This window comes from Staurois parvus, unplaced genomic scaffold, assembly GCF_062004578.1.
Source record: "Staurois parvus isolate SC_StPar_1 unplaced genomic scaffold, SC_StPar_1.0 ptg000025l, whole genome shotgun sequence".
Taxonomy (NCBI): Eukaryota; Metazoa; Chordata; class Amphibia; order Anura; family Ranidae; genus Staurois; species Staurois parvus.
The window spans coordinates 12,154,815-12,173,017 of record NW_028317821.1 but is presented as its reverse complement, the minus strand read 5'-3'; the positions used below and the strand labels follow the sequence as shown (position 1 = coordinate 12,173,017).

Below are 18,203 nucleotides of genomic sequence, written 5' to 3'. Positions count from 1 at the left end.
GGAGTTCCTTAAGCAAGCCTTTCTTAACTAGGATGCGTTGAGGTTTCTGCAGGGGTGCCATGTCAAATAAGTGACCAAAACTTGTATACAAGCTTGCCTTTTAGTTACACAAAGCCACAGGTCTTCATTGTGCAACGTATGATGTCATTGGTTGCTGGCATCCTGACAACCAATGACATCATCCGTTGATAAGGAGGATGTCAGCTGCCTGCACAGCATCCTTGTTTGACCCTCCCCTGCCCCTCTCCATCAGTGCTGGGGTCCCATTATCTTAGTGATGGATAAAAACTGTTGGAGAGGAGAAACATTGGAATACTAGTCAGTACCAGTGTGCAAAAGTGTATTTGTTTTGGAAGAATAAAATCACCTCTAATATTGGGTGTCCTACATGTGTGGATGTTGAGTTATATAAAACTTTTCACATTTAGAATAGGGTGCCCTTTTAAAATTATGGACAGTCTTAAGGCACCCAATTTTAGAATGGGGTGTCTCAAGACTGTCCATAATTTTAAAGGGTGCCTTGGGACTGTCCATAATTTTAAAGGGTGCCTTGGGACTGTCCATAATTTTAAAGGTGCCTTGGGACTGTCCATAATTTTAAAGGTGCCTCGGGACTGTCCATAATTTTAAAGGTGCCTCGGGACTGTCCATAATTTTTTTAAGGGTGCCTGGACTGAAAAAAGTTTGAGAAACACTGCCTTAAGCAATCAGCAACCTTTGCCTCTCAGAGGAGTACCACTGACAACAATGATCTTTTGTCCATCTGTCAGGGGTATGCTTCCCAATGACTACAAATGTAGGGAGCATTCCTCTTAGTAACCATCGCACTAATGTACAGTCAGCTTAGTTATAGTAACTATTAGCAGGGGTTCCCTGAGCCCAGAAAATGAATTCCACGGCTCCCCCATGTTAAAAAAAAAAAAAAAAAAAAAGGTAAAGGAATGTGAAAAGTGTGTATGTATGTATGTGTGTGTATATGTGTATATAATATATATATTCACCCACATTAAGAAATAAGTTGGCCCACAATGTAACTAATTCACCAAATAGGAATAAGAAATACATATTTCTGTTTACAATAGGTTTTTAAACATGTAAGGCCTCTTGCACACGGGACTCCTAAAAACGGCACATTGTTAGGCATTATTCTTTACTAATATAAATACAGACCATTGTTTTTAATGGGCCAGTACACACAGGTGCGTAAGCGTGCTGCGTATAGATCAGTTAAAAACGAAAAAAAATCTGTGTTGCTGGTCAGTATTTTTACGCACATACCACACCATCCCTTGCTTTAAAAAGGCTAGAAGAGTTGTTATGCACATGTACACATATGTGTACCTATGCACAAATACGTGCAAATGCTATACAGTCCATTCTCGTGATTTTTCTTTTGAGAATATCTGATGTTAATACATCAGCACCACATGTAATAGTCTAAAGGTAATAAATAGCGTAGAATGTCATTTTTGTCATTTATCAAGGAAAGAATACCAGAAATAAGGAGTGCTTTTTTTTTTTTTTTTCCTTGCAAAACAAAAGGTGTGGTATATGTGTCGCAATGCCCTTCTGGCTACCAGTATGAAGGTGACACTACACGCAGTTTAGTCAAGTATAATACTGAGCTTGTACTGTATATAATACTAAAAGGGATGAATGGGCTTCATCAATAGGATTGATGGTGATGTTAAAGCAGAATTAAGCTCTGCAATTTCTTTTTAAATGGGCTCCCAGGAGGTGTTACCCTAGGTTCACACCCAGGGGCGGACTGACCATTTGGAAACTCGGGCACTGCCCGAGGGCTCGGGGTCAGTGGGGGGCCCCATGAGATGCCACTGGTACCTTTTACATAGGCTTTTTTTGAGTTTGGGCAAGGACACAGGGGCCCCATGATCCCCTATTGCCCAGGGGCCCCATGAGTTGTCAGTCCGCCCCTGTTCACACTTTTGCGTTTTCCACAGCGTTTTGTAGAAACGCACTACAGTCCATTTAACATGATTTCCTATGGAACACGGTCATATCTCCACATTTTCGCCCGGTTGCATTTTTGGTTCTATAGACTTCAATGGAAACACTGCAGAAAAGCATGTAGTGCATTTTTATGATGTGTTTTTGATGCGTTTTGCAGTTTAAATCTGCCTAGCAAGGAGAAAAAAACAGCAAAATGTGCAAAAAATGCACATGCAAAACGCACTGCAGAAACGGATCAAACGCAACCTGCATAGGAGTATACCTAGCCTAAGCTATAATACGCTAGTATGCACAGCATATGAGCTTAGACTTACCTGGTAAATGAAACCTAAAGGGCTGTTGTTGGTCAAGGGTGCTTCTTTCATCTCCCTGCCTTCCTTCCATGTTCGGACTCTTCGGCCACTTGATTGTGTCTGTGATGATGTCACAAGTGCATGGAAGTCGCAGTATCACCGCACAGGAATATGCCGTAAATGTACAGAGAGCTTCACATTAATGTTGACACCTGCCAGCACTTTTTTTGTTAAGTTAATTTCTGCTTTTGAATTTCGATCCATGTGTGGCCACTTTGGTTGAACAGAAGTTGATTTTCCTATCAACTTCTGTTCAACCGCCCTGTTGGTATTCCCTCCCTGGATCAAGGCTGCAGTTATCAGCACTGATTTGTGTATTCTGATAGTGGGGGAGTCTAGGCACCAGATTACAATGACACAGTGGGGAGTATTCCCTCATTTACATTGAGTGTAAATTGGGCCAGTTTTTTTTTCTTTTAACCTGCTGGCCATCTTTTAGTTTTGAGTGTAAAAAGGATCAAATAATACATTAAGAAGCCTCTATGCTGTGTAATGTGCATTAAAAGGCTAGGAGCAGATGTGTGAATTGGCCCCTTTATTATTATTATTATTATTATTATTATTATTATTATACAGTATTTATAAAGCGCCAATAGTTCGCTCAGCGCTGTACATTACAAAGGGGGACAGAACATGTGACAGAACAATACCAATACAATGTGATACAGGAGGGGTTCGAGGGCCCTGCTCTTTACAATGCTGTATCTTTTTCTGGTTTGTTTTGGGAATGTATATGTTCATTAAATGTGTCTAGTAGCTTTATACTAATGTAAATGACCAGTGTAACTGAACCTGAATAACTGGTCATTCAAGAACTATACATTCCGCCTCCTGATCTCTTTAGGAGGACAAATAACTCCAGCTCAGCACTAGTGTGATTGCAGGCTGTAGAGTTTTTAGCCACAAGTGTAAAAGCTGGGTCTGAGCCATTCTGTGCCATCACTTGGAAATGACTGCTGTGCTACGACTTGGCTTACTTGGATGTGTTCCTTGATCCAGCTGTGTTTGAAAAGGCAAAGCTGAAGACTAATATGTAGGTAAGAATAAAAAAACAAAACAAAAACAGGCTGTAACCTGCATGGAATAACTGTTGTAAACTGTAGAATGCTTTACATGAGCTGAGCGAGTTGAAGGATAGTTTTACTGTGTGGCTTCATGTACACGACAGCTGATAAACGGACGTTCAGGAGCTTTTCTGCATTTTTTTTTTCAGCAGCCACTGAACTATCTTTGTTTTCCTATGTGTCCATGTACACTATGTCATTTACAGGCAGTTGAGTTTACAGTCGTTTTTTTGATCGCACCAAACTTGCGTTCAGGAGTAGATTTTATCAGTGTTTCAAACGCTTGTAAACACGGCTAACCTCATTTCTAAGCATTTGTTTTTGGAAATTTATTTTAACTCTTCCATTTCCAGATGCTGTCTAGAGCCTTTTTTCATCATTAAAAATGCATGCAAAGTGTTTTCCTGGTACTCCGACCTGGTACACCATACTTTGAGGTTTCGCATGAAAGAAAATATGTTAGACACTGCTGCAATAATTTCTGCACAGAAATGAGCTGGAACATATACAAACGCCACAAAAAAAAAAAAAAGATGGATAATCTCAACAAATCCTGCTCTATCTACTTCTGCTCTCAAAATTTCTCTCAAAATGTATGAAATAGGTACATTTTTACTGTTTTTGAGTGCATTTTGGGCATTTTGGAAGGTCTCCTGAGGTTATCTTAAAAATACGCTTCTAAACACAAACGCTCTTAAACGCGGTATGCAAACACAGCTAAACAGACTTTTTTTAACCTACTCCAGCAGTCAGTTTCCATCGTTCAGAAGTGTTTTCCAAACGTCCCGTGTACATGGAGCCTTACTTTTCTGTATACTTAAATTATTCTCTAAAGGGAGCAGATCATCTGTACCTGTATGTATGTGTAAAAGTAATTTTATATTTCATCATTAAACGTTCAATCAATATTACTGACCCATGAGTAAAGCTAAAACTGCAGCAGAGAAAGATCATGTCCTCTCCACTGCCAGACAGGGCTGTGCTGTGTGGCATGGCTGCTTTAATCTCAGGACTGGATGAACAAAAATGCAAATCCTTTGGCAGGTAAAACAGCTCTTCTATAAATATTTAATCTGTGTATTTAGCTGTTTGCCTGGACTGGAGTTTAGCTTTAAATGAGGGCAGGTCATCTGTACCTGTACGTATGTGTAAAAGTCATTTGATGTCATCGTTAAATGTTCAACCAATATTACTGATAAAATTGTATTAGAATGCAAAGAACTGTTTAAAGTTTAAATCCAGGCAGATACAGTTGTGCTCAAAAGTTTGCACACCCTGGCAGAAATTGTGAAATTTTGGCATTGATATTGAAAATATGACTGATCATGCCAAAAAATGCTCTTTTATTGAAGGATGATGATCATATGAAGCCATTTATTATCAAATAGTTATTTGGCTCCTTTTTAAATCATAATGATAACAGAAATCACCCAAATGGCCATGATCAAAAGTTTACATACCCTGGAATGTTTGGCCTTGGTACAGATACACAAGGTGTCACACACGGGTTAAAATGCCAATTATTTATTTCAGGTACTTATATAGCGCTGTCAGTTTACGCAGCACTTTACATATATATATTGTACATTCAAATCAGTCCCTAACCCTCAAAGGGTGTACAATCTAAGGTCCCTAACTCACATTCATACATACACATATTAGGGCCAATTTAGACAGGAGACAATTAACCTACCAGCATGTCTTTGGAGTGTGGGAGGAAACCGGAGCACCCGGAGGAAACCCACACAAGCACAGGGAGAACATGCAAACTCCATGCAGGAGGCGTCCTAGTCGGGAATCGAACCCATGACCCATTTACTGCAAGGCAGATGTGCTAACCACTAAGCCACTGTGCCGCCCCACATTATTGCAATTGCAATTGCAATTAATGTCAGTGTATAAATAGTCAATGAGTTTGTTAGCTCTTACGTGGAAGCACTGACTAGGCTAGATACTGAGCCATGGGGATCAGAAAAGAACTGTCAAAAGTCCTGAGTAACAAGATAATGGAACTTTTTAAAGATGGAAAAGGACATAAAAAGATGGCTTCATATGATCATCATCCTTCAATAAAAGAGCATTTGTTTGGCATGATCAGTCATATTTTCAATATCAATTCCAAAATTTAACAATTTCTGCCAGGGTATGCAAACTTTTGAGCACAACTGTGCAGGACATTTAGTTGCAGCCAGAAATGCTATCCCTGGGCATAAATAGTCTGTGTCCAGGACCCGTCAGAGTCCCTAATCGCATTTATACACTCAGATGTGCGACTACATGTGAATAATGCATAGTGCTGGCCATTGAAGTGTACAGAGCTCAAATCTGGCTGCAGCTGTTCACACACAGTTGTGCACAGGGCTGATGTTTTTCCGCTAACCAGAATCCCTTATTCTTGCCTCTGGCGATCCTAACCCTCTATGTGAATGCGACCTTAACACATTATTAAATGTATTCTTAATGCAAGCAGTGGAAGTATGGGAATTTAACTTGATATCAGCCTCTTGTAGTCCCTGCACAGCAGAGCTCAGAGGGCAGTGGGAATTAAGTATTAAAAGGAGCTAATCAGGAGTGCTGCAGTATGAGGGACATGTTTGTAGTAGGAAAGAGCAGAGTGACAGAACGGAAGCTTTTCTGTGTGCTGCTTTTCTTTTCATTGTCCAATCACAGGGTAAAGAGGGGACCCGTAAGTTAAGCTGAAACTGCAGCAGAGAAAGATCATGTCCTGTCTTCTGCCAGACAGGGCTGTGCTGTGTGGCATAGCTGCTTTAATCTCAGGACTGGATAGACAGAAATGCAAATTCTTTGGCAGGTAAAACAGCTCTTCTATAAATATTTCATCTGTGTATTTAGTTGTTTGCCCTGAGTTTAGCTTTAAATGAGAAGTTTGGTTTTTAAAAAAAAAACACATACACACCTCCATCAGTCTGATGCTGCAGCTGTCTCTGCTGGCTTTAAGCCCAAGAACTGACTGATCACATGATCGCTGATTGCTCAGTTCTTTAGTCTTTTCAAGTGCTTGGCTGGAAGGGAGGGGGGGGGGGGGGGAACAGCTGGCTCAGCCACTCAGCAGCACACTGAGAGGCTGAGCCAGCTGCTGATCAGGCATCTGGATGGATCCCGCCAATAATGGTCAGGATCCTTCCAGAGCTTGGGGCAGTTCCTTAGCCCACATGAGAAGTGTGGCCTAAAGAGCCTATGAATAGTTATGATTAGAGTAGGGAGATTCCTAAACCTCTATTGTACCATTCTCACTGGGAAAGAAAGTGGTGGGATATCCAGAATTCACTGAAACAAGACATGAGGGGACATCTTCCATTGGGGGCATCTGTTCCAATGACAACCAAAAGGGTTTTCTTACAGGTCTACTACCTGTTGTATCTGTTGGACAGGGAATTAAAGGAGAAGCATAGCCAAAGCTATTTTGGCTGTACTTCTATGAATCACAGGACTGCAGTTCATTCTGCACGCCTGTGATCTTTTTGCAGCCAACAGCGGGCTAAAGCCCGTTGTTGGCTCACATCACAGAGCCGGTCCATTCTCTGAAAGATCCCAACCATGTGGTCAGAAGCCTGGATCTGCACCTGGTTCAGCCTCTGCTCAGAGCCGAGGGGAGAACTGAGCAATCAGCCGTTCTCAGGGCAGAGCCAACAGGGGACAGATGCAGCATTGGATCAATGCTGCATCCACCTATGTGTGAGTATAAATATTTTTCTCTTTTTTTAAAGCCCATACTTCTCTTTCAAGGGAATTCTCCCCAATGGGACACAGACAACAAAAACAACCTGACAGAGGTTCTAACTTCCTGCACTTTCCAAAATTAAAAAAAAAAGTTTTGGGGCTTTAGGTAATGCATACTTTAGTCTTTGTCACTGTGCCCATTTGATGCAATAAGCTCATAAGTCTATTGGCATAACTGAAAGGTTGCTCATTTGTTGTTTGTAGGTGTAATCGTTTGCCTAGTTATGGTTTTGCAAGGATAAATACATATTTCAATTGAAGATTTGCAATGGTAAAGTTTGAGTCAAAAGGGAAGAGATGCTTTTTGTCGCTTGACCTATTAAACACAGAACACTACTGTCAGAATGTGTGGGCTGCTCTTTACAGTTTTACCAAATTTAGCAGTTCACGTATGAATACTTTTGCAGTGAATAATTCCAAAGCTGACTGTCTGTTTTAAAGTAAATTGGGGAATCTTCTTTGCAAATAGTTCTGCTGTCATATGTTTAATAATGTACGTGGTACTGTTCAAATACCAATGGTTGACATAAAGCTTAAATCAAGCACTGGGTAGGAATCTTGGTCTGTACTCAATTTCACAATTCACTAATTTCTACAAGGTGGAACTCCAGGCACAGACATTTAAAAAAAAAAAAAAAAAAATGTTAAATGCAAAAACTTAAAAAGTTACCTCGAATGAACACTCAATTGTGTAATTCATACATTTGTATATTCAGGATACTACAACTAGTGTTTGTACTTTTGGTCCACTGGAGCTAGATTACATGGAAGTAATAGGGTCACATATCTGCTCCACTCCCCATGGCAATCCACATATATTTTGTGAATGGTTCACAGAATAGAAGGTGTTCTGTGTAAAGAAGGGGAGGCTGATAAATGACACCAGGGTTTCTCTGATTGGGAGCTGCAGCATACACAAATGTATGAATTATACTGTCCAGAGTAAGTTGTCTGCTCATTCAGTACATCTGGCTATAGGTAACCTCCTATTTTTAATTTTTTTTGCACGTAATAAAAAATGTTTGCACCTAGAATTCCATTTTAATGTTGCTTTTTTACAATGATAAATACATTTTATTGTTCTAATTATGTTTTTAAATCATTCTGGTTGGTAATAGTCATTTTGGTCAATACAAATCAGCTATACTCAAATTAATACAGAGCTAAAATGATATTTAATACGATTTAGGAACCAGTAACCATACACAGTGCCTTGAAAAAGTATTCATACCCCTAGAAATTTTCCACATTTTGTCATGTTACAACCAAAAACGTAAAGGTTTGTTTTATTGGGATTTTGTGATAGACCAACACAAAGTGGCACATAATTGTGAAGTGGAAGGAGAATGATAAATGGTTCTCAAAATGTTTTACAAATATCTGAAAAGTGTGGCGTGCATTTGTATTCAGCCCCCCTGAGTCAATACTTGGTAGAATCACTTTTCACTGCAATTACAGCTGCAAGTCTGTTTATGTATGTCTCTACCAGCTTTGCACATCTAGAGAGTGACATTTTTGCCCATTCTTCTTTGCAAAACAGCTCAAGCTCTGTCAGATTGGATGGAGAACGTCTGTGAACAGCAATTTGCAAGTCTTGTCACGGATTCTCAATTGAAGCTAGGTCAGAACTTTAACTGGGCCATTCTAACACATTATATGTTTTGATCTAAACCATTCCATTATAGCTCTGGCTGCATGTTTTAGGGTCGTTGTCCTGCTGGAAGGTGAACTCCCGCCCCAGTCTCAAGTCTTTTACAGACTCGAACATGTTTTCTTCTAAGATTGCCCTGTATTTGGCTCCATCCATCTTCCCATCATGTCTGACCATTTTCCCTGTCCCTGCTGAAGAAGAGCATCCCCACAACATGATGCTGCCACCACCATGTTGCACAGTGGGGATGGTGTGCTGAGGGTGATGTGTAGTGTTAGTTTTCCACCATAGATAGTTTTGTTTTAGGCCAAAAAGTTCAATTTTGATCTCATCTGACCAGAGCACCTACTTCCACACGTTTGTTGTTTCCCCCACATGGATTCTCGCAAACTGCAAACGGGACTTGTTATGGCTTTCTTTCAACAATGGCTTTTTTCTTGCCATTCTTCTATAAAGGCCAGATTTACGCGACTAATAGTTGTCCTGTAGACAGATTCACCCACCTGAGTTGTGGATCTCTGCAGCTCCTCCAGAGTTACTATGGGCCTCTTGGCTGTTTCCCTGATTACTGCTCTCCTTGCCCAGCCTGTTCATTTAGGTGGACGGCCATTTTCAGATGATGGATTGAACAGTGCTCTGTGAGATGTTCAAAACTTGGAATTTTTTTTTTATAACCTAACCCTGCTTTAAAATTCTCCACGACCTTATCCCTGACCTGTCTGGTGTGTTCCCTGGCCTTCATGATGCTGTTTGTTCACTAATGTTCTCTAACAAACCTCTGAGGGCTTCACAGAACAGCTGTATTTATACTGAGAATAAATTACACACAGGTGGACTCTGTACTAAGTAGGTGACTTCTGAAGGCAATTAGTTTCACTATTTTTTACTTTGGGGTATCAGAGTAAAGGGAGCTGAATACAAATGCACTCCACACTTTCAGATATTTATTTGTAAAAAAAAATTTGAGAACAATTTATCGTTTTCCTTCCACTTCACAATTAGGTGCCACTTTGTGTTGGTATATCACATAAAATCCCAATACAATACATTTGTTTTTGGTTGTAATATGAAAAATGTGGAAAATTTCAAGGGGTATGAATACTTTTTCAAGGCATTGTGTACATACACACAAACACACACAAAAATATGACTGCTAACTTTTCTCAAATTGCAAATGTTTTTTAATGTTTAAAGTGCCAGCAAAATTCTAACAAATGAGCAATTCCATACCCTGCCAACATTTCAAGGGGAAGAATAGGTACACCTTGCTAAGTGTACTGCTCGCACATCCCCTTAAGAATTATGTCACATTAACAGAAGCCATACAGGTGAATAGATAAACAAGTTCTCCTCTATGGACATCATGCTTTTCAGCACCCGGCCCTGGTGCATATTGCTAAATCCGGTACAGACCAGTACATGCCTCTTGAACTGAAAAGCATGTTTTGAAAAAAACATTCCATACTGATAAATCGGTACCATTGGATGGTAAGCCTCTATATTGTTTTCAGTTGGGGCTTTTTACATTACGATATACACTCACCGACCACTTTATTAGGTACAACTGTTCAGTTTCTTGGTGACACAAATTGCTAATCAGCCAATCATATGGCAGCAACGCAATGCATTTAGGCATCTAGACATTATTTTATTTCAGGTACTTCTATAGCGCCGTCAATTTATGCAGTGCTTTACATATATATAGTACATTCACATCAGTCCCTAACCCTCAAGGGGCGTACAATCTAAGGTCCCTAACTCACATTCATACATATACATACTATGGACAATTTAGACAGGCGTCTACTAACCTACCAGCATGTCTTTGGAGTGTGGAAGGAAACCGGAGTACCCGGAGGAAACCCACGCTGGCACAGGGGGAACATACAAACTCCAGGCAGGTGGTGCCATGGTTGGGATTCGAACCAATGACCAGGCGGAAGTGCTAACCATTTAGCCACTGTGCTGCCCACATGGTAAAGATGACTTGCTGATGTTCAAACCATGCATCAGAATGGGGAAGAAAGTGGATTTAAGTGACTTTGAACATGGCATGGTTGTTGGGGCCAGACAGGCTGGTCTGAGTATTTAAAAAAACTGCTGATACACTGGAATTTTCATGCACAATCCTCTCTAGGGAAATCGAGGCTCATCAGACTATGCAATGTTTTTTCCAGTCTTCTATTGTCCAATTTCGATGAGCCTGTGTGAATTGTAGACTCCGTTTCCTGTTCTTACCTGACAGGAGTGGCATCCGGTGTGGTCTTCTGCTGCTGTAGCCCAATTGCTTCAAGCTTTGATGTGTTGTGCATTCAGAAATGGTATTCTTCATATTTTGGTTATAACGAGTGGTTATTTGAGTTACTGATTCCTTTCTATCATTTCGAACCAGTCTGTCCATTCTCCTCCAACCTCTGACATCAACAAGGCATTTTCCTTCACACAACTGCCACTCACTGGATATTTTCTCTTTTTTTGGACCATTCTCTAGATCATTCTCTAGAGATGGTTGTGTGTGAAAATCCAGGTAGATCAGCAGTTTTTGAAATATTCAGACCAGCCCATCTGGCACCAACAACTATGCCACATTCGAAGCAATTGTGTTACCAAGCAATAAACAGGTGTACCTAATAAAGTGGCCAGAGAGTGTATTTGACTGATATGGGGCGCTGTTCCTCCCACTGACCCCGGCGACGGGGCGCTGTTCCTCCCACTGACCCCGGCGACGGGGCGCTGTTCCTCCCACTGACCCCGGCGACGGGGCGCTGTTCCTCCCACTGACCCCGGCGACGGGGCGCTGTTCCTCCCACTGACCCCGGCGACGGGGCGCTGTTCCTCCCACTGACCCCAGCGACGGGGCGCTGTTCCTCCCACTGGCTACCAAGCCTAGGGGTATTGTTTACTCCCACTGATGCCAGGGCATTTTTTACTCCCACTGGCCACAATCTGGCTCCCCTAAAGTTTGAAGGGCAGTAAACTGGCCTTTGTTTCAAATTGTGGAGAACCCATATCTAAACCCTCGGTCCCACAAGGGCTGCCTCCATGCTATGCAAACAGCCCCAACAACCTCTAGCATTTGCAAGCAGTCCTACATCCTCATGGACAGTGCGGGGCCATTAGCCCTGCATTGCTTTTGAGGATGCCAAGGGACCACCCACAACCTGAAGCATCAGAGAGAATTGGAGAGTGTTGACTGCTGAGGGATCAAAAGATAAAACAAGTAAAGTTCTTTGTTACTGGTACACAACTCATAAACAAGCTATTAACCATTGAGGTGGGGGGAACACCACAGCAAGAGACAAAAGCTCAGCTTTAAAGTATATGTAAATCCTCACATTGTAAAGCAACCTGTTCAGTTTAAAATAGAAATGAAAGGCAAAATATTTTTATATACAAATTAGAAAAAAACATTATAAATAGTATTTATTTATTTATTAATAATAAGTGATCACATTCCCTCTGTTCTCAGCTGCATAAGGAGCTCATAGAGGGGAGGAGAAACAGCAGTGCATTAATTTGAGTGAATGGTTGTGCGGGAGGAGAGGGGGGGCATGTCAACTGAACAGAACTCTGGTCCAGTGTCTCTCAACCTTTTCCAGTTGGGGCGCCCTTGAAAAGTATTTTCAGTCATGAGGCACCCCTGTCCAGGGCTTGGTTCACGTTACGAAATCGCGCTCATTCCTGACACGCAGACAAATGCTCTGCTTTTTAGGGGTACCCCCATACATTGGTGAACACGGGGTGTTTTTGGTGTGGCACAATTTTTAAACTAAGGTCAGGGATGACTTTCTCTGCATTTCTGCGGGTAAGGCAGCCCATTGAAATGAATGGGCTGCCCTACACACAGCCACACCAAGGGCCTGTTCACCTGTGAGGTTGGACCACACAATTAAACTGCTTTTACCACACCCAACTGCTCCCCCTTTAGCTGCAAAAACCGCAGCTGAGGGTATACACACATGCTGTTGCCACAGCTGGAAGTATACCTCCAGGTGAATGGGGTTGAACTACAACCACCCCGCAACTGTGTACGCATTGCACGCAGTTGTGGTGTGGCGATTGATGCTGCTTTTTACGGGGTTAAACTAGGTGGTGAGGAGGCAACATATTGTCTCTTTACCACCTGTCAAATGGCTCTGAAAAGTAATCTGAGCATGGATTGCTTTCAGAGGAGCAGCAGTCCTTGCTGCTATTACGAACAAGTCCTAAAAAAAGCATTTCTGAAATTACAGGAATAGGGGGTCAAGATTAAAAGTAAAATACATATATACACATATAAAAACAAACGTACACATGTACGTACACATATATACACACGTACTGTGCACACACACGTATACAGCATTATGAGGGTACTGCACTCTAGGGGTAGCAGAGATCACAGAAAACGCTCCCATTCACTTTGCTGAGTGGTGTGATGGCTCCCAGTGCCGATGTACAGTGCGGCTGGGGATTGGGAGCTCGGGCTAAAGTGACAGCCATTCTCCCCACAGCACTCCTGAAGACCTCTGGTGGTGCCCTGGGGTGCCGCGGCTCCCCGGTTGAGAAAGGCTGGTCTAATCATTTGATTAGCTCCCAAAACAGCCAGGGAACAGTGCTGTCATGCTTAGTATGGTCAGTTTCTATTAGGAAAGCAGAGACTGGTAGGAACACCAGAGATTTCACACAATGGAAGCAATACAAGGAGAACAGGATAATTGTACATGGTACAGCAGGAACATCAGGAATATGAAATGTTGGGTTTGCATACTTTTTAAGTAGATACAACACCACGATCAATCCTACTTTATAGTATATTGGAAACATTTGTACTTACTCCTGAAATCTATCTGTCATTTTATGATGTCTTTAGAATGCAAAGTATAGTTCACCTGACTTGAGGCAATGTATGTTCTATATTTCCACTACTGTAATAATAGAAATTAGTAGAATTTTACTGTAATCACTGTCTGTACTTTACTACAGTCACTCAAACATCTATATAAAAAAATAACACATAATTGTAGGTTTCCATTCACAGCTGAACATGATCATAGCCAGGTGATTTAAAGGTGTTTTTGTTTGCATGTATGTACAACTTGCATCGGTACAGGAGCAGAATTGCACATTTTTTGGCCTCATAGACTTTTACATGGGAATGCCTGAAAGACCCATATAGCACATAGGTTTTTCAAGCCTTTTTCAGGTGCTCCTATTAAAGTTTATAGTGGCAAAAACGTGCGACTCTGCCCTAGAGAAGCTCATAAACTTTTTTGATCTTCACATGATACTCTACGGGCCCAATGGGATTCTTCGTCTTGACCTTTGTCACACTTTGGAAATCATGCAACAGAACAATCAGCTGTAAATGAAATGAAACCCAGAGGCTAGGAAGCACTGCCTATAGGGTGGTGTTTTAGTTCAGTTAAGCAGGCCATACATGGTTCGAATTCCAAATGATTTTTCATTTGAAAATCGAAACATCGCTCGTTCTGTAATCCGATGGTGCCACCAATGTTTTCGAAAATTGTTCGTTTTTCAAGAATTTTCCAGCATGCCCGATAAACAAAATGGGGAGGAACCACGAAAATCAGCCAGTGCCATTGTCCCACTAACAAAGCAAAAATCGCCCACTTATTCTTAGGTCCGATTTGCGAATGAAAAATCATTCAAAAATCGACCCCTGTGTTTCTGGCCAACAACGAGCAGATGCAAGAAAATCCGTGGAGGGTCCCGGCAATTAACTCCCGCAGATATTTGCAGCCAATCGCATGTATTTGGCGATTCACGTGAGAGTGATTGGCCCTGGACACACAGTCAGACAACTTTTTTGGAATTGGGGTTGTAGACATAGGTCATGCTGGCAGTGCTGTGTGATATCACTGCAGAAGAAAGAACGTTGTCATGCAATCAAAGGAAATGCCTTACCAATGGTTTTATTAGCAGGATCAACAGGAATTTACTAAATGTTACTAAAGGGGCAGCACAGTGGCTAAATGGTTAGCACTTCTGCCTGGCAGTACTAGGGATGTTGGTCCGAATCCCTGCCACGGCACCACCCGCCTGGAGTTTGCATGTTCTCCCTGTGCCTGCGTGGGTTTCCTCCGGGTACTCAGGTTTCCTCCCGCACTCCAAAGACATGCTGGTAGGTTAATTGGATCTTGTCTAAATTGGCCCTAGTATGTGTATGTATGAATGTAAGTTAGGGACCTTAGATTGTACGCCCCTTGAGGGTTAGGGACTGATGTGAATGTACAATATATATGTGTAAAGCGCTGTGTAAATTGATGGCCCTATATAAGTACCTTAAATAAAATGTTCCAGGGGGTACTTAAGAAACAGAGAGCCTGGTCTTCTGAGTGTGGGCAGCCTACAGTATATTACATACAGTATGTCATTTTATAGCGTGACCAACGTTCTCTTCAAAATGCAGTGAAAAACCAAAATGACTGCATAATAATGGCCCCCTTAATACGACACACCTAAATCCTCACTGGTGCAGTCAGTTCTTCCCTAGAGTCACATAATTGGTGCAATGGAGATTGTTTGTGAAAAGTGGGTTTCAAGCGATTGTAGTAGTACAGCTTGTTCACACTGCCTACTCACTTTGTTTTAGAATGCAGCTGCTATCAGTTTTCCGGGTAGTGTGATGTGCTGTTTCAATGCATCACGCTGTTTCCATTGTTTTGTTTTGTTTTTATGTTAGAGGTGTAGAATGTGTATTCTCCATTAATGTGTCTGCAGTGCCATTGAGTGCACTGCGGAAAAATGCAGCATAACACCAGCGCTGTGGTATGAAAGAGACACCTAGAAAACAATTGTTCCCTATGTATTTTTGTGGCGTTGATCCAGCGTGGGAAAACACCAGTCACTGCACATCGTGTGAATGAGCCTTTAATACATGTGTATCTGTAAGGTCCAACTTCTGAGTCTGCATCGGCATAACCTGAAGACAAAAAAACACGTAATGAAACCTAAAAATGTTCAATGAGGTAGAGCCTTTTGTTAGGAACTAGAAAGAAGAGAAATGCCAGAAGGACATCACCGAGTCACTCTTAAAAAGTAAAAAATATTACATTTTATTTAAGAGCAAACATAAAATCATTGAAAACAAATATATAGATCACGATCAACAAACACAATAGGAATATAAAATACAAATCCAGATAATAAAACAATTTACATGATTTTGTTAGGAACTGTACTTAGAAAAGCTCCATGCAATGCAGGCCATAGACGGTTTATCGGCCGATTTTTCATCTGAAAGAATAATCGGCCAATTTTCGCACTGTTAGTGGTGCAATGGCATTGGCAGATTTTTGCGGTTCCTCCTCATTTCTTTTATTGGATAATACTGGAAATTTTGTGAAAAACGAGGCAATTTTTGCAATCATTGGTGCAACAGAACGACCGATGTTTTTGTTTTTTGGACGAAAAATCACCCGATAAATGAACCGTCTAAGGCCTGTACAACTCATCGCGATCTACCAGTAGATCGCGGCCAGGTGACTGATAGATCGAGGCCTGGGCTTGCTGACCCGCCACCCAAAGCATCAAACAGTTCAATGCAGAGGGCCTACTTGTAAAGTTGGAGCTGATGCCTCCTCTGTACTCCTCCTGTGCACTTCATCTCTTATCCTGGCTAGCGTTCTCCAGAGTGGTACCAGCAGCAGGAGAGAAGAGATCTTCAGGTCCGTGTGAAGCAATACACTGGGCATAATAGTATATGGCTGCTTTCACACAGATGCGCTGCAGTTTACCCTCACCGTGAGTACGGTGCACTGCACCTGCAACTTTCCTATGGGTTTGCTGTGTTTAGCTATAGACTTCTATTATATCCTACGGGGTTGATGTACTTTCTGAAAGTGCAACACCTGCAGGATATAAAAGATGTCTATGGTAAAGCGCAGCTAACCCAGAAAAATCACAGATGCACTGTACTGCTCTGCACCTGTAGGGCAGGTAAACCACAGCACATCAGTGTGAAAGCAGCCTTATAGGGGGCTCCGAACAGTAAGTATTCATTTTACATTTGCAGTTTGGGGGGTTGTAAAACCCCATAGTCAAGACTTGTTTTTACCACCCCCGCCCCAACCACACCTCCTGTAGCTGCAGTGGTCAGGGGTGTACACAAGTCACAGCCACAACTGGAGTTATATGCCCTGCCATGGTTGGTGGGTGTAGCACCTGCCAAGCATGACCCATTCAAGTGAATGAGGCTGCTCTGCAAGTGCCCTGCTACCTTGTGCAGTACAGTAAACAAGTGGTTAAAGCAGGCAGCGTTGTATTACTTTCTCACCAAGAGCTTTAATCCCCTGGACCGCACAGAAGCATGCAGTTTTGGGGTGCTTGCAGAGTGGCCCCATTTACTTGAATGAGTCACGATTGGGCCCTGGAGCCCTCCCTACTAGCTCAGGGACCACCCCAGACCGCCCGCATCCAGCCGCCGGCACCCAGCCGCCACCTCGGGGCACCCAGCTGCCCGCACCTGGCGACCCTGCCTGGGAACTGCTTCAGGCCTCCCAGAACCCTGAGGGCCGCCCTGCACCCTGCACCAGCCGGCCCCAGATCAGGGACCTTTCCAGGACGACGCCGCACCTCCGCTACCTGCATCGAGAGGGTAAGCCTCCCCTATCGGGCACCTACTACTGAACTTCCCAAACCCTATCCAATTCGGCGGGGCCAAGCCTACCACGCGGCCTTACTGCTCCCACCGACGCAGGGCCCCTAGCACCCCCAGTTGCTGGCCCACAACATCCACCTGCGCTGCTCACCTCACCCACGGACGCTGAGCCCGACTGCGACTAACCCACTCCACCTCCAGACGTCGGTCCTCACCACCTCCTGCCAATGGCCCTTTTACACCACCTAACGTCGGGCCCTTCAACACCTCCTGATGCCGGGCCCTTCAGCACCATCAGCGCCTCCCGACGCCGAGTCCTCAGCGCCTGGCCCTCAACATCCGACTGCGCCGGCTCACTTCGGTCACGGACGCTGAGCCTACTACAGCTGCCAACGCCTAGCCTACTCCACCTCCAGACGTCGATCCATACCACCTCCTCACGACGACCCTTCCACTCCTCCCGACGCCGGGCCCTTCAGCACCCTCAGCGCCTCCTGACGCCGAGCCCTCAACACCTGGCCTCAACGTCTCCGGTCTCCGAGCCACCAGCATCACCAGACGCCGCGCCTACCGCACCCCAGACGCCTCGCCCTACGACCCCTCCGCTCACCAAACCACTGCACCCACTGATGACGTGCCGCCGCACCCACGGACACCAACCTACTTCGCCCGCAGACTACTACCAACCAGTTGCTATCCCTGCTGCCCTCCACTCTCCCTCTCCCCTCACAGAAGAACTCAATAGTCTCCTCCACAGCGCTACAGACACTCTGCTTCACCATCCCGGACCTGCACCCCCTCACCTCCCTCTGCGTTTTGGA

At 43.2% G+C, this 18,203-nt stretch overlaps 1 protein-coding gene across 2 annotated transcripts in view; it reads left to right on the top strand.

The window, feature by feature from the left end:
• SLC41A2 (solute carrier family 41 member 2) overlaps positions 1-18,203 on the top strand; it is a 148,203-nt gene that overhangs the window by 26,884 nt on the left and 103,116 nt on the right. The window contains exon 1 of one of the 2 annotated variants that reach the window (XM_089651843.1): positions 3,227-3,361. The exons of the other annotated variant lie outside the window; for it this stretch is intronic. The gene's annotated coding sequence lies outside the window, so the exon portion shown is untranslated. Of the gene's footprint in view, positions 1-3,226; positions 3,362-18,203 lie in introns of those variants that run through there. 2 annotated transcript variants of the gene reach the window in all.